Here is a 15013-nt window from a genome sequence, read left to right as displayed (position 1 = left end):
TCAAGCTGCGTTTGGAATCCAAAAGAGATCTGAAAGAGCATTGGAGAGGAATTGATAATTTGATAAATACTCTTTTAGGATGTTTCTTTCCCTTACAATGGAAAAATATACAGAAGGTTGTTTCACCTTGATGGTAATGATTTCGATCACCAGGGAGCAGCACATAGGCATAGCACAGAGCAGCCAGAGCCAGTAGGATGAAAGTACTGTGTGTTGACTTTCAAAGACGATGGTTGGTGTGAGTGAGTGTTTATATGGCACCAAAAATTCCAGTCTTTTGGGAGGGGTACATTTGTGCCCTTTCCGACATTGGTTATAGTTATAGACAGATAATTAAACAGTGCCACATGAAAGCATTCCATGTGTCAAAGAAGGGCATCAATGCAGTGTTGAAGCACCATAAAGCTTGCACCGTACCTGTTGCTGGAACCAGTCAAAGTGGGCCTCAGACATATCTGAAGCCCAAGCGTTCCTCCGATGTTGTGCGGAAAGTGAGATCCTTGGTGCGATGTGAAAACCCTGCAACGCAAAGAGTGATTGCACAGACAGTGCAATGTTTCCCTGCAACTGTGAATTGCATCATAGCCCAAGATTTACAACTTGTGCGGAAGCACAAGGCTCAAGTTCATAAGTTGCGTGCCTCACATGTCCAAGAGAGGAAGACCAACAGTCGGAAGCTCTAGCAACGCCATCTGGCAGGGAACCGCTGGAAGTATGTGGTGTCCCTGGATGAAGCATGGGTGTATCTGTCGGGATGTGGTAAAAAAAAAGGGCCATCTACTATAGTCCACGTGATGCAAGAGATCGATCTGAGTGGGTACGTGAATGTGCTGAAAGTTTTCCACGCGGGTTCATGGTTGTTGGTCGTTACTGCCATAACGGCAAACTTCCACTGCGCAGAGTGGAAAAAAAGGCTAAAATAAATGCAGCCTATTACCAGACGAATATTTTGGAGCCACTTTACAGACATGATATTCCTGCTCTCTATGGCAGCAACACATCTCGTGTTGTCATCCACCAGGACAAGGCTTCCAGTCATACGGCAAAGTCCACGCAGGCATACATGGATCGGATGGCACGTGAAACGGGCATTCATGCAATCCCCTTTACAGACATTCCTGTGAAATCCCCCGATGCCTCTTCCATGGATTTTTGTGGGTTTCCGTTGTTGAAACGAGCCTTGGGAAGCAGACAGGCCCGCACAATTGAGGGTCTTTGGAAAGCTTGTCAGGAGGAATATGATCGTTTGGACCAATGTGTTCTTCAACGTAGTCTCCTCCAATGGAAACTCCGCTGCAGGGCCATTGCTGCAAGACGGGTATCACGTGGAGCACCACCGCTCGTGACATCACAGTTTTTCTTAAGGTGAGGTGGGTTCTAACTTTGTTACCATGGACGTGAAACGACCTTCTGTATTGGTTTGAGTTGGTGTTTTAAGTCCACTTTATGCACAGTAAGGCTAATCGAAACTGGACCTACAGTTTAAAGTGAGATCCGAACCACTTTTGCCTCCACCGGGTATTGTACCCGGGACCCCTTGATTACAAGGCAATGACGCTACTACTGCACCATGGTGGAGGCCCTAGGAAAAATATATGTTGTGCCTGTCCAGTGCTCCATAAAAACACACTGGAGACTACTAATTTTAATTTATGAAAATGACTTTACTCTCAAAATATTTCTATGTATTTGTATACCATTTTTTAATCTTTTTAAAGCATTTCTACTTTTTCTAATTTGGATTTTAACTATTATTTCCATTCTTTGTCGCCCGACCCTGTGGCCGAGTGGTTAGCACATCGCGCTGCAACGCCAAGGGTCCCGGGTTCGAATCCTGGTCGGGCTTGGTTGTTTGTGAATGTCCATTCATCAATTTCATCATTTCATCACTCATCCCCATCTTCGCAAATTAGCCAAGTGGCACAAAATGCGAAGTAAAATAAACTAAATCAAATCAAGTCAACCATTCTTTGTCAGCAGTTTTTGGATTCAGATTTTCTTTATTGGACTTAGCATAAGAAAATAATTATTAGGTCTCAACAATGCATTCATTCTCTGTTGCTATGATACCTGTGAAAATTTTTAAACTCTGCTCAGTAAGTTAGTTCCATTGTAAACAAGGCATTAAATAATAGATAAGCATGATACGTCAAACTGATCACCCTTCCTTTCCTCTTGTTCATGTTCAAGAGACTTGGAAAGATTGACATTCATAATTTGCATACAGGAAGGATTTACAGGTTTTCTTAATCGTAATTATTCCTTTAGTTTAAGATAATCAAATTTCACCCAACTAAGCCACTGCCAGCTATAATATATAACCCTCTGCCCACAAAGTGAGTTGGTATCATTGTATGACGTCTTGCCTCATTTTGATTGGCTAGCATGCTCAGAGCCATGAGGAAGAATCAAGCCTGCTCAGTCGGAAGGCATCCGTTAAGGGGGAAAGAGTGGAGTAATAGTTTTTCTTGTATGTACGCATTGCTTGCATGATACAATTATTTTCCTGTAGTTTACGGTTATTACAAGCATAAGAAAACAGTTTTTTCTTTGTGACGTTTCAGGAGAACACACGCTCCTTTCATCAGACATTTATTTTCATTTTGACTAAAGATACAGTTATAACAATGGTTAGTAATTTTTAAACAAAAAGAATCTGTTATATAATGGATGTTGTCAATGGTCCTGAAACGTCACAAAGAAAAAACTGTTTTCTTATGCTTGTAATAACCGTAAACTACAGGAAAATAAGAGTGGAGTAACTTACTGTACACGTGAATGGTGTGTGTGGCTATGAGATGGGGGATGTAAGTAGATTGGGGTTCCTTTTAATTCTTTAGATATATATTTATTAATTTGTTCAATATTAGGTTTGTTATTTTCAATTGATAATTAGATTATCATTAGTTTCAGTATCCAGGAATCTAATCTATAATTCTCGGTCGTATGGCCATGGGCTCTACTCACGTATTGTCCCCCAATTATTAATCAATTAAGTTGTAGGATATAAATTTATTTGAATTTGCTATAAAAGGAAAGGGAAATATTAAATAGTTGTCTATTAGAATTCTATATTCTGGCATTGTTAAAAATAAAATTGTAAAGATCTAAGTTCTGGTTTGAATTCGTAAAAATAATTTCCTAGAAGAATGGACTGGGACAACAGCTTACTTTCACTGGCACTCTGTATACGGTAGATCCTGCTTTAACTCTTTCGCTGCGGTCGTCGCATTTATGCACAGCACGCCAGGTGCCTTGCTCTGCGGAAGTCGCATTATTGCGAGTTCATACTTCCACTCACTGCGGGTGTCGCATTTCCGCAGTACGTTGCTTTTAGTAGCCTTCAGACATGTGTAGATACTATTTGGAACTATTTGAACTTGTAGTTTTGTTTATATCCGTATGATGTCGCTAATTACGCCTCCGTTTAGAATACGAGCGTTGAGTGCTCTGACATGTCAGTTTCAAATGCATGTTCGAATGTAAACAACATGGCTTCTTCAAGTCGTCAACACTTGTCTGATATTGATGTTACTCAACTGTTGAATCAGAAGGTGAATTAAATTGTGACAATAATAGCGACAGTTTTTATGAGACTTCAATTGGTGACAGTGATTGTGTAGTGTCTGATGAAGAATTTGTACCGCCGTCCATAACATCATGGAGCAGAGTGCAAAGCAGCATTGATCTAGGTGCGGGAAGTTTGACACAGGCAAGTGCTAAGTTATTTGGTGACAGTACAGTATTTAGCACACCATTTTCTTGTTTTATCAAATATTTCCCCCACTCAGTATTTGAACACACAGCAGAACAAACTGAAGTTGATACTACTTATGAATTTCCACGCCGCTCCACCACTCTGTGTCATCCCGTGTTTTGAGAAATACCATACCATCAGGGACTACAGAATGGTTTGCCAGTGCAAGGAATTACTTTTGTAATTTCTCTATAACATATTTTGCAATGTAATTTTTTAAAATTATTCTTTCTAAAATTTTTTTTTCAAAATTTCAAAATATTTCAAAATTTTTCAAAATATCATACCACCAGGGACTACAGAATGGTATTCCAGTGCAAGGAATGAATTTTGTAAGTTCTCTCTCATATATAACGCAATGTAATTGTGAAAACTATTTGTTTATAAAAAAAATATTTTTTCAAATTTAATTACGCAGCCAAGGGATATTGTGTGCCAGAGAATTCCGCAGCGAAAGAGTTAAGCAGTTGAGATTGAGCGTGACTACAATGAGATGGGACCTTTTTTACAGTTAAGTTGCAAATAGCAAGCTTATCTATTTCTACAGGTTGCTCTTTGTAATGGAGTTTTATCTGTCATCTGAATTATTCGTCTGCTGTATCTTTATGTTGTGTTGTTAAACAAATTGTTCTTGTACTGTTAAAATATTACTTTTGCATTACAATTTCTAAGACTCACCTGCTCTTACACATGTGGTTGGATCCAAGAACAAAGGTACAGAAAGGCGAGTGAGTTTCCATGTGGATTTCTTGCCCAAGCGTTTGTTCATGCATGGACAGTCTCTTTGGGACTGAGCCTACAGTTGAGAGTAGGACCTATACTACTGGAATCCACCCTCACTGGGAAATGAAGCCAGGATCTCTAGATTACAAGGTAGTAGCAAATGCCTTGGAAGAAGCCCACAAGTTGTTCAATCTGGTAACTTTATCCACCTAAAATGATGTTTCCTAATTGGTTCGTTACTATGGGTGTTTCAGAAGTTTGAGACCACTGAAGCAAGAGGACAAAACATTTTAAAAAATGTTTAAAACCAGTTGTTCAGGACGGCTTTGTCAAAATGAAAAAGAAAAAAGAGATGGTGTTTTTTTAAAGAATAAGAGTAAGTACAATTTCTGAGTGCCATGAGATACTGAAATATATTTAGGAAGAATCCAAAATAATTGGATAGGACACTAACATTTAAGTTGTTCTTAGGGTTACCAGACCACTATCAGCAAAAGTCACGGTCCCAAGACACAGGATGCAATTATTCATATTAAAGAATTTGCATTAACCCATTACCTGCAATGGATCTATATGTAGACACTCTGAAAGTGGTTCTTTTTTGTGGTGCATCTACATATAGATGGTATTTCAAAATTAACGGTTCTTGTACTGTAGCAAGTCATTTTTATAGATACCACTGTTTTCCTGCTTTTTACAATTTACAACAGAGTCTACTATTTATAGATTGCTTTCCTTAGCTTCATTATGCAGCAAGTGCTTTTATAGTTATTATTTACAATGAACAAATATAGACGAATTTGTGGTTCCACCTATATATATATATATATAGATGATTTCTCTTTGGAAGCACTTCCCTTCAATGTAGCCACAGGGAAGAGGTTAATAGGGGAAAAAACTACCAAATAATGTGAAATTAACACTTCTTGAGTTAAAAAATAATGATGTTTAAAAATAATGCAACAAGTACATTTATGTCAGTCTCCATCATGTAGTTGTCAGTATAAAAGTACTAAAAAGACAGATGTCTTGGGTTCAAATTGTGGAGAAGGCTTGGATGTGTTTGTCCTATCATCCATTCCATTAGTTCATAATGATTAACCTGAGAGGTAAACGAGTAACATGAACTAATGAAACTAGAAAAGAGAGAACATTAGAGAATTCTTCATAACTTGGAAGATCTTTCTCTGACAAGAGAAAGAATGCCCTTTTCTATGTCCTCCACATACCAGGTCATAGAGTAATAAATTCCATCACGACTTACATAATTGTCATTTAGATTTTCTGTTTCTCTAACTGGAAGACTAACTAACTAACTAACTAACTAACTCTCTAGCCTTCTTAAACCCGAAGGTCATGGCTGCAGCAACACAGGCCTTCCATCTTTCCCTATCTTGAGCAAGATATATATATACTCTTTTCCATTCGTACCGATTTCCTTTAGGTTTATCTCAACGTTGTCCCTCCATTTTCGTCTGTCTTGGCCTTCCTACAGGTCTCTTACCATCAGGTTTCCCAACAAGAATCCTCTTTCCTCTCCCATTCGTGCCACATGGCCTGCCCACCTAAGTCTTCTTGATTTAATCATTCTAATAATATCTGGACATGAATACAAATTATGTAGTTCAAAATTTTGTAACCTTCTCCACTCACCTGCCTCCTCATCTTCTCTCACTGGAAGACATATTTCCTTAATGCAAATTTTGTGATGCTTAAAGTGTAGGACATTTACAATATTTTTCAAATCCTTCTCTGATGGCAGGCACAGTGCCTAAAATGTAAGACTTCCCCTGGAAAAAAGATCTGGCAACCCTGCTTGTTTTGGAGTTTGTATGCATTTGGAATTATGTTTAAACATTCCAAAATAAATACCAGCAGTGGCGACAATCAGGAGAGACACGGGGGGAAGTTGCACCCCACTTTTTGCCCAGCACTATGGTATCTTAATGCTAACCTTGTCTACCAAGGGAAAGTAAACTGTTCTTACCTCTTCAGTTTTGACACCCAATCGCTGCCACTGAATAACATCAATACATTGCTTCCTCCGAAAGAAGACATTTCTCTTGATAATGCTTACACATTTAATTTTGTAAGCAGTTATAGCAAACAATTTCAAATAAATTACGTAACTCTTCAAATATCTATGTAAAGTTTTGGACCCATTCCAACACATAGGTGTCCTAAATTAAAAAAATAATATTAATTATAAATAAAGCAAGAAAGCCGTGTGTAATAACAACAATTTCTCATTGAAATATTCTTGGAAAGATGTATTCTGTGTAATACCTTTATTACTGAGCAAAATAGAGTGGCTAAACTGACTTTAGGGAGATGGAAATAAAATTAGACCTGGCTTCATAGGGAACAGATATGGTCATAGAATTTACATCTAATGGGTAAATATAGATAAAATTTATCTGGATTTCAGAAATTTGGATATCGGATACTTATTTATTCATTTCCCACATATCTGGATTATCACTGATCTAGATTATCAATTGGATTATCTTGATATGAATAATCAGAATGCAAGGTTCCACATTATCTGTTGCCTTCGTAGTGTATACTAAAAAATATTAAATCAAGATATTTGTCATCCAGAATGTTGGCCATCTCTCAAAATGATATATATTTAAATCAAGAATCACATTTCATTTTTTATCTCACTGTAATAGAATAGAGCATTTATAATGTAAGAGTAGAATGATAGAAATTTCCAAGAATACTATGCCTCAATTGCGTTTACTTTCAATTTTTTCTCTCAATTTCAGGTGAAGAACATCCAGTGTACTAGCCATGAGTTGTCTTATTTGCAATCTTTGCATAAGATTTTCAGTTACCAACATATTTTTTTTATTAATCGTTTGTCTTACTAATTTTATTTTTATTAATTTTTGACTCTGTACATAGTATATTAAAATGTAGAGGAAATATTTAATGAGATAAGAGGTTGAATAGAAAACATTGAATAATAATTGCACTTACAAGTGGACATGAAATTTTGCTTTCAAACACTGTCTTGTGTTACAATTTAATGCAATTTCTTTATATCATTTAATTCAATGATTGATAAAGAAATAGGGTAATAACTACTATACAGACTTGAGAGAGTGTAAATTGTATAAATATTAAGTCTTCACTCTATCCCAGAAATCTCTGGGGCAAGTTAACGAAAACAAGTCCCGAAACAAGTAGTGACTCAAGAGGGCTTGGCCAATGAACATGAGAGGGAAAGTGAGTGCATGGGGAAAACAAAACTGCAGCTCTCTTTACACCAGTGTGCAGTACTTTGCTCTGCTCACTTGCTTTCTCCCCTTCTCTACTATTATGCATGGCCTTGCTCCACAGATTCCCAAGACAGAGTGTATGAATTACCTGTAAGTGATTCAAAGTTACATCTTAATTTATTTCAGTCCTTTATGCTGGGCATAAATTTATCCTAATGATTCATAGATACAAAATATTTACACTTGAGGAATGCAACCTGCTTCATTAACGAAAAAGAAAGCATTCATGTGTTTGATTTATAGACAATCATAAGAAATGACAAGAATTTACACTCACTTAAGCTAAATTATGTTCAGTAAAATTGTCTCAGTTGTATCATTCACCCTCGATCCCCGGCCGGTTCAAATCCGGGAACTTTTCTAACGATGGAAGCGGCCCCGGCGCCCACCCAGCGTCGAATAACATGGGTACCTGGGGGAAACCCTGGGGGGTAAAGGCGGTCAGGGGCATGATGCTGATCACATCACCCCACTCACGACCGGATCAAGAAAGTGTGGGGCGTTACCCCCACACCCCCTATACACCTTCATGGCATGGTGCTATGCACAGGGGAGCACTTTACCTTTTTTGTATCATTCACCCTATAATGTTAAAGGCATTCAAGCTTGATTCACTTGGTATATGTGAAAAAATTCCAACAGATACTTTCTGATACTGATATCAATTGATGTTGATACATTGGTATCACTATTAGCTCAGCCCTAATATTTAGCACTTCATTTTCACTCATTACAATCATAAAATCATTGGAACAACGATACTAATTGGTCAAGTCACATGATTTTCCACTGCACATGCCTAACCCAGTGTCTTCTTACTTGCTCTTTACTTTTAATTTTTTATAAGGTATTACATAAATGAACGCAATATCAATAGATAATGTATCTGACATTGTAGGAAAACACAGCAAATTGAAATACAAACTGATATGTATTGATGCTACCAACTTCCAAAATTATATTTCTATTTTTAATATATTGCTTCCCACAATCTATTCCTCATCCAGGATTTAAACGTGGAACCCCTGGTAACTCAGGGTGATATGTTAACCACTCTATCAAAGAGGCAGGAGAAATTTAAAACAAACAGTAAGTCTGAGTTGGCATATAGCCAAATGATTAGGGCCCACACCTTTGGTGCAAAACGAATTAGCAGTGGTAATGGGGTTTAATGTGCTGAACGTACATTTCCAACAAGAAACCGTTTGTTAAGTCTTGGCCAGAAAAGGAGTGTTTACTTCAGTATTGTTTAGGGAAGAAATGACTTCCTACAAATACCAAAATTCCGTTGACATTAGCAGAGTGACAGAATCAGGTCTGGTGGTTTACTCATACCCATAGTTTTTTAAAACGTCATATCGACATACACATCTTGATCTTCCAAGTTGATTTATGCAACTGAATATCTGTAAATTTGATAGCTGCGAAGACAATCAGCTTGGTTCTATTCTGTGATTCCTACAATGATACATAACAGCTTTTTTTTATTTATTTATTTATTATTACTTCTAGAGTGTAATAATAACTAACCAATATTTACAGAAGTATGTGACTTGATTTAGGTTCCGGCAGGAGGGAAGACAATATGCAGATGTACAAGACCCAACTGTACCATTCTCCCATCAAGAAAGAAGTTCGAGGTCAGGCAGGAATTTTGGTGAGTATTTTATTTTTAATATTGTGTTATTTTATTTTCAGGGTGTCTGTCCGACAAGAAGATAGTGACCTGTTAACATCTGGGTGCTTCCAGCGCTCACCTTGAGAGCGGGGCCTACTACAAGGGTAGGTGGGAAGGGGGAATAGTAGCCGATCTCTAGATGAACACTGGGAATTGTTCATCTGGAGGTTAGCAGTGTTGCAATATCTTCTTTTCAGACAGATACGTTGCCATCTTTAAACTTTATTATGTTTATTAAAGTTCGCTTTCTCTTTTCAGGTTAATTTCTGCCACTGCGACTATCTTCAAGTTCCTGGTGGAATTTTGGTGAGTGTTTTTAATATTTTGTTATTTTTATTTCAGGGTGTCTGTCCGACAAAAAGGTAGTGACCTATTAACATCTGGATGCTTCCAGCGCTCACCTTGAGAGCGGGGCCTACTATAAGGGTAGGTGGGAAGGGGGAATAGTAGCCGATCTCTAGATGAACACTGGGAATTGTTCATCTGGAGGTTAGCAGTGTTGCAATATCTTCTTTTCAGACAGATACGTTGCCATCTTTAAACTTTATTCTGTTTATTAAAGTTTGCTTTCTCTTTTCAGGTTAATTTCTGCCGCTGCGACTATCTTCAAGTTCCTGGTGGAATTTTGGTGAGTGTTTTTAATATTTTGTTATTTTTATTTCAGGGTGTCTGTCCGACAAAAAGATAGTGACCTGTTAACGTCTGGGTGCTTCCAGCGCTCACCTTGAGAGCGGGGCCTACTACAAGGGTAGGTGGGAAGGGGGAATAGTAGCCGATCTCTAGATGAACACTGGGAATTGTTCATCTGGAGGTTAGCAGTGTTGCAATATCTTCTTTTCAGACAGATACGTTGCCATCTTTAAACTTTATTATGTTTATTAAAGTTTGCTTTCTCTTTTCAGGTTAATTTCTGCCACTGTGACTATCTTCAAGTTCCTGGTGGAATTTTGGTGAGTGTTTTTAATATTTTGTTATTTTTATTTCAGGGTGTCTGTCCGACAAAAAGATAGTGACCTATTAACATCTGGATGCTTCCAGCGCTCACCTTGAGAGCGGGGCCTACTATAAGGGTAGGTGGGAAGGGGGAATAGTAGCCGATCTCTAGATGAACACTGGGAATTGTTCATCTGGAGGTTAGCAGTGTTGCAATATCTTCTTTTCAGACAGATACGTTGCCATCTTTAAACTTTATTCTGTTTAGTAAAGTTCGCTTTCTCTTTTCAGGTTAATTTCTGCCGCTGCGACTATCTTCAAGTTCCTGGTGGAATTTTGGTGAGTGTTTTTAATATTTTGTTATTTTTATTTCAGGGTGTCTGTCCGACAAAAAGATAGTGACCTGTTAACGTCTGGGTGCTTCCAGCGCTCACCTTGAGAGCGGGGCCTACTACAAGGGTAGGTGGGAAGGGGGAATAGTAGCCGATCTCTAGATGAACACTGGGAATTGTTCATCTGGAGGTTAGCAGTGTTGCAATATCTTCTTTTCAGACAGATACGTTGCCATCTTTAAACTTTATTATGTTTATTAAAGTTTGCTTTCTCTTTTCAGGTTAATTTCTGCCACTGTGACTATCTTCAAGTTCCTGGTGGAATTTTGGTGAGTGTTTTTAATATTTTGTTATTTTTATTTCAGGGTGTCTGTCCGACAAAAAGATAGTGACCTATTAACATCTGGATGCTTCCAGCGCTCACCTTGAGAGCGGGGCCTACTACAAGGGTAGGTGGGAAGGGGGAATAGTAGCCGATCTCTAGATGAACACTGGGAATTGTTCATCTGGAGGTTAGCAGTGTTGCAATATCTTCTTTTCAGACAGATACGTTGCCATCTTTAAACTTTATTCTGTTTAGTAAAGTTCGCTTTCTCTTTTCAGGTTAATTTCTGCCGCTGCAACTATCTTCAAGTTCCTGGTGGAATTTTGGTGAGTGTTTTTAATATTTTGTTATTTTAATTTCAAGGTGTCTGTCCGACAAGAAGATGGTGACCTGTTAATGTCTGGATGCTTCCAGCGCTCACCTTGAGAGCGGGGCCTACTACAAGGGTAGGTGGGAAGGGGGAATAGTAGCCGATCTCTAGATGAACACTGGGAATAGTTCATCTGGAGGTTAGCAGTGTTGCAATATCTTCTTTTCAGACAGATACATTGCCATCTTTCAGTTTATTCTGTTTATTAAAGTTTGCTTTCTCTTTTCAGGTTAATTTCTACCACTGCACCTATCTTCAAGTTCCTGGTGGAATTTTGGTAAGTACATATAATTTATTTATTGTTTAAATATTATAATTTTTTGTTTATTCTGTTTATTTTAAGTCTGTTCTCTTTTGCAGGTCAGTTGATTCCAACAGCTTTGAGCATCTTGAAGGACATATACTGGTTAGTATAAAATTTAAAAATTAGAATTTAACTAACAGGTTAAGTTTATATTTTAAGGTATTTTTGATTGCAAATGGACAACTCTGGAAAGTTTCACCTACTGTATTTTGATTCTTGGTTCAGGTATGTAAGGGCACTTGCTAGTATTTAAATTTTGTTTTGATTGTATAGTCAAATATTCATGTAAGATAGTTGTAAGTTTATAGTATACTTGTATACTGTTGGTTGGAAGGGAATATTGTATGGTTATGTTCTAATATTTCTTTTGTTTCCAGATACAGGACAAATGTCAGTTTTGTTGTTTCAGAACTACACTCTCATATATTCATTTTTATTTTTTTCCAATGTTTTGTAATTAGTACATGAGAAAATAGATTTTAATTTTCTTCCTTTGTTTTAATCTGTTTCTGTGACGTATATGAAAATTTCTGTACTAGACAGGTGGTTGTATATGTTATGCAATCTTCATACCTCACTTAAGAAAATGAAGTAGTAAAACCTTAAAGTCAATAGGTTGCAACTAGTCAAACAGTCAAAACAAGTACAAAGGTTTTCATATAACTTTTAACCATGTTTTACGTAATCTTTGGGAATTTTACAATTTTTATATTTTCAAGCTGTTTCCTTTTTGTGACTCTTGATGTTTTAAAAATTGAAATCATAATTTTTAACCACACCAAATGTTACTTGCAAAAAATATAGTTGTTTTCTTATTAACTTCTCAAAGTTTGCAAGTACCATTTGCCAGTCCTAAGTCTGTTAAAGTGGGAAGGGAGATTATGATTTCAGACTTTTCTCATTTCTACCAAGACACAGACTTGCTATCACCTTCTATCTTGCTCTCGGAGAAGCCAGCATGTGAAGTGATAAAAATTTTAGAACTTAAAACGGTAAAACCACACTCTCCTCGTTCGCCTATGTAGTATCCGGTGTCAGGTGAACAGGTGTCTATGTATATTGTTATTCCCATCTAGGATAACTTAAAATTAGGCAAAATGTACTCGGATAAAGACTGTCAGTTAGTTGTGTTGTTTGTGTTTTTACACAAACATGCAAACACATATGCCTATCGAACATGGAGACTAACAAAGAAAAATATCAGTGAATCACACATTTATAAACTGTTGTAGACAGATGCTTAAAAATGGTTGTAGAAAGAAAAATTGAAAGAAGAAAGTGTAGATAGATAGGACATGCGCTATGATGAAGAACAAAGGAAGAATTAAAATGGAATCCTCCAAACAAAAAGAAAAGAGGATGACTCGGAAATACCTGGAAAGAAAACTGCTCAGAACAGGAAAAAACTCTGAAGAGGTGAGTCCAAAACTGAGTCCACTTGAAAAGCTTCTGGAAGCTCCATGTATCTAAGAGTAAAAGGACTGATACTTTTTAGGCATGTTGATCTTTCATGGAGTCTGCAAAAAATGACACTAGGCACTTTAGTGGAATTTCAGAACCTTTGAAATTATTTTTATTTTGCATTATTTTTGTGTTAAAAAACTGAATTTTGTGATAACATGTTATTTAATATTCTTATGTGATTCTTGAATATTTTAAAGTAAAAATCTTGTTAAATTGATGCATGTAATTAGAATGGAATACTTACACACTAATATTAATCAAAATTTTTTAAAAACTTGTAATTATTATAATTTTCAAGAATTGGTATCGGTTCAAAGTGGAATCAGCTCAGCCTTAAAAAAAAAATCAATACTGCTTTACATCTAAACATAAAATAAGATTTGGGTAACAAAGTTTGCTTTTGATATGGGCCTGAAATAATTTGAAATACGTATTGCTTTTCATTTTCTCTCAGTACATTATATTTCATGAATTTGCTTTTCTAATAAGAATATTTTATTACATATGTATCGGAATTCAAATTTCAGAGAAATTACTTATTCACATGGGATTTTTTCTCAAAAGAAAGATAAAGGATTGAAAGAGACTATTAAGAATTTAACTGCTACATAGGTGTCATTACAATGTAAGTGTAACACTATGGCATCAGAATTAGATGGTCAAAAAGTCAAAAGTTTGATTCTGCAACATTGCCAGACCCAGTGACGTGCGGTGATGTCGATACTTGGGGTAGCAATCAGTGGCGTGCCCAAGGGAGGTTGGTGTGGGTCATAATCCCCCTCCCCCCTTTAGGGCCCAGTATTCCTAAAAATAGAACGTCAAAGAAAGGAAAGGATTGCAAAATGAGGAAGGACTACTGAAAAGAAGCACGTGTTAATCCCACCCACTTTCGGAAATCCTAAACATGTTGATTTGACTATTAAGCCAGAGATCCCAGGTTCGAACCCCGACCTGGAAATGGGTGTTATTTGTTTGTCCCTTCATCAATTTTATTGTATCATCTTGACGATTAGTCAAAAGTGTAGGAAAAGCGAAGTAAAACAAACCAAATCAAACAATCAATCAATGATTTGATTTATGCTACTTAGCGTCGCTGTCACATTTCGTTAATCGCGAAGATGGTACAATACAATTAATGAGGAGACAAACAAAAAAAACACCCATGCCGAGGTCGGGGTTCGAACCCGGAACTCCTGGTGTCATAGCGTGCAGTGAAAACCACTAACCCACGGTTGGTTGATTTGGTGTTTAAGTACACTTTATGTACATAAAATCTAATTGGGACTGGATCCACAGTTTAAAGTGGGATCCAAACCACTATGTGCGTCCACCTGGTACCGATCCGGGGCCACTTGCACTCCCCCACGTAGGTCGGCCGACAACAAAGATGAGTGGAAAGCTCTAACTATTTGGATACTTGGGTATCGGTAAAGCAAACTGCGTATTTACTCAGTGGTACATAAATGTCAATTGGATTTTTGAAACACCATATTTGTATATGATTAACGTTTTTCCAAAAAAATTGCATTTCTTGATTTCCGTAATTTCTTCATCTCACGATCTCATTACTGAAGGATTCGGGCTCGAGCCCTGGCCTGTGCATTAGTGTTCCTTTGTAACCACTTTTCATCCGTTTAATTTAATCAATGTTCATCGTCATGGCAAAAATTAGGTAAAGTGATGGAAAAGCAACGCTAAAGAAAGGAAAAAGAAAATACAAATAATTTCCTCCCAGTGCATCTGCAGGGCACTGTGAAATCAGGAGTCCAGAGTTCTCTGTTTATGATTGTCCCTCATGACTTCCATATGCTCATTAGCTACTTATTGCGATTAAATCTAT

The sequence above is a fragment of the Lepisma saccharinum genome, chromosome 30 (genome assembly GCF_977018435.1).
Source record: "Lepisma saccharinum chromosome 30, izLepSacc3.1, whole genome shotgun sequence".
Taxonomy (NCBI): domain Eukaryota; kingdom Metazoa; phylum Arthropoda; class Insecta; order Zygentoma; family Lepismatidae; genus Lepisma; species Lepisma saccharinum.
This window is presented reverse-complemented; position numbering follows the sequence as displayed.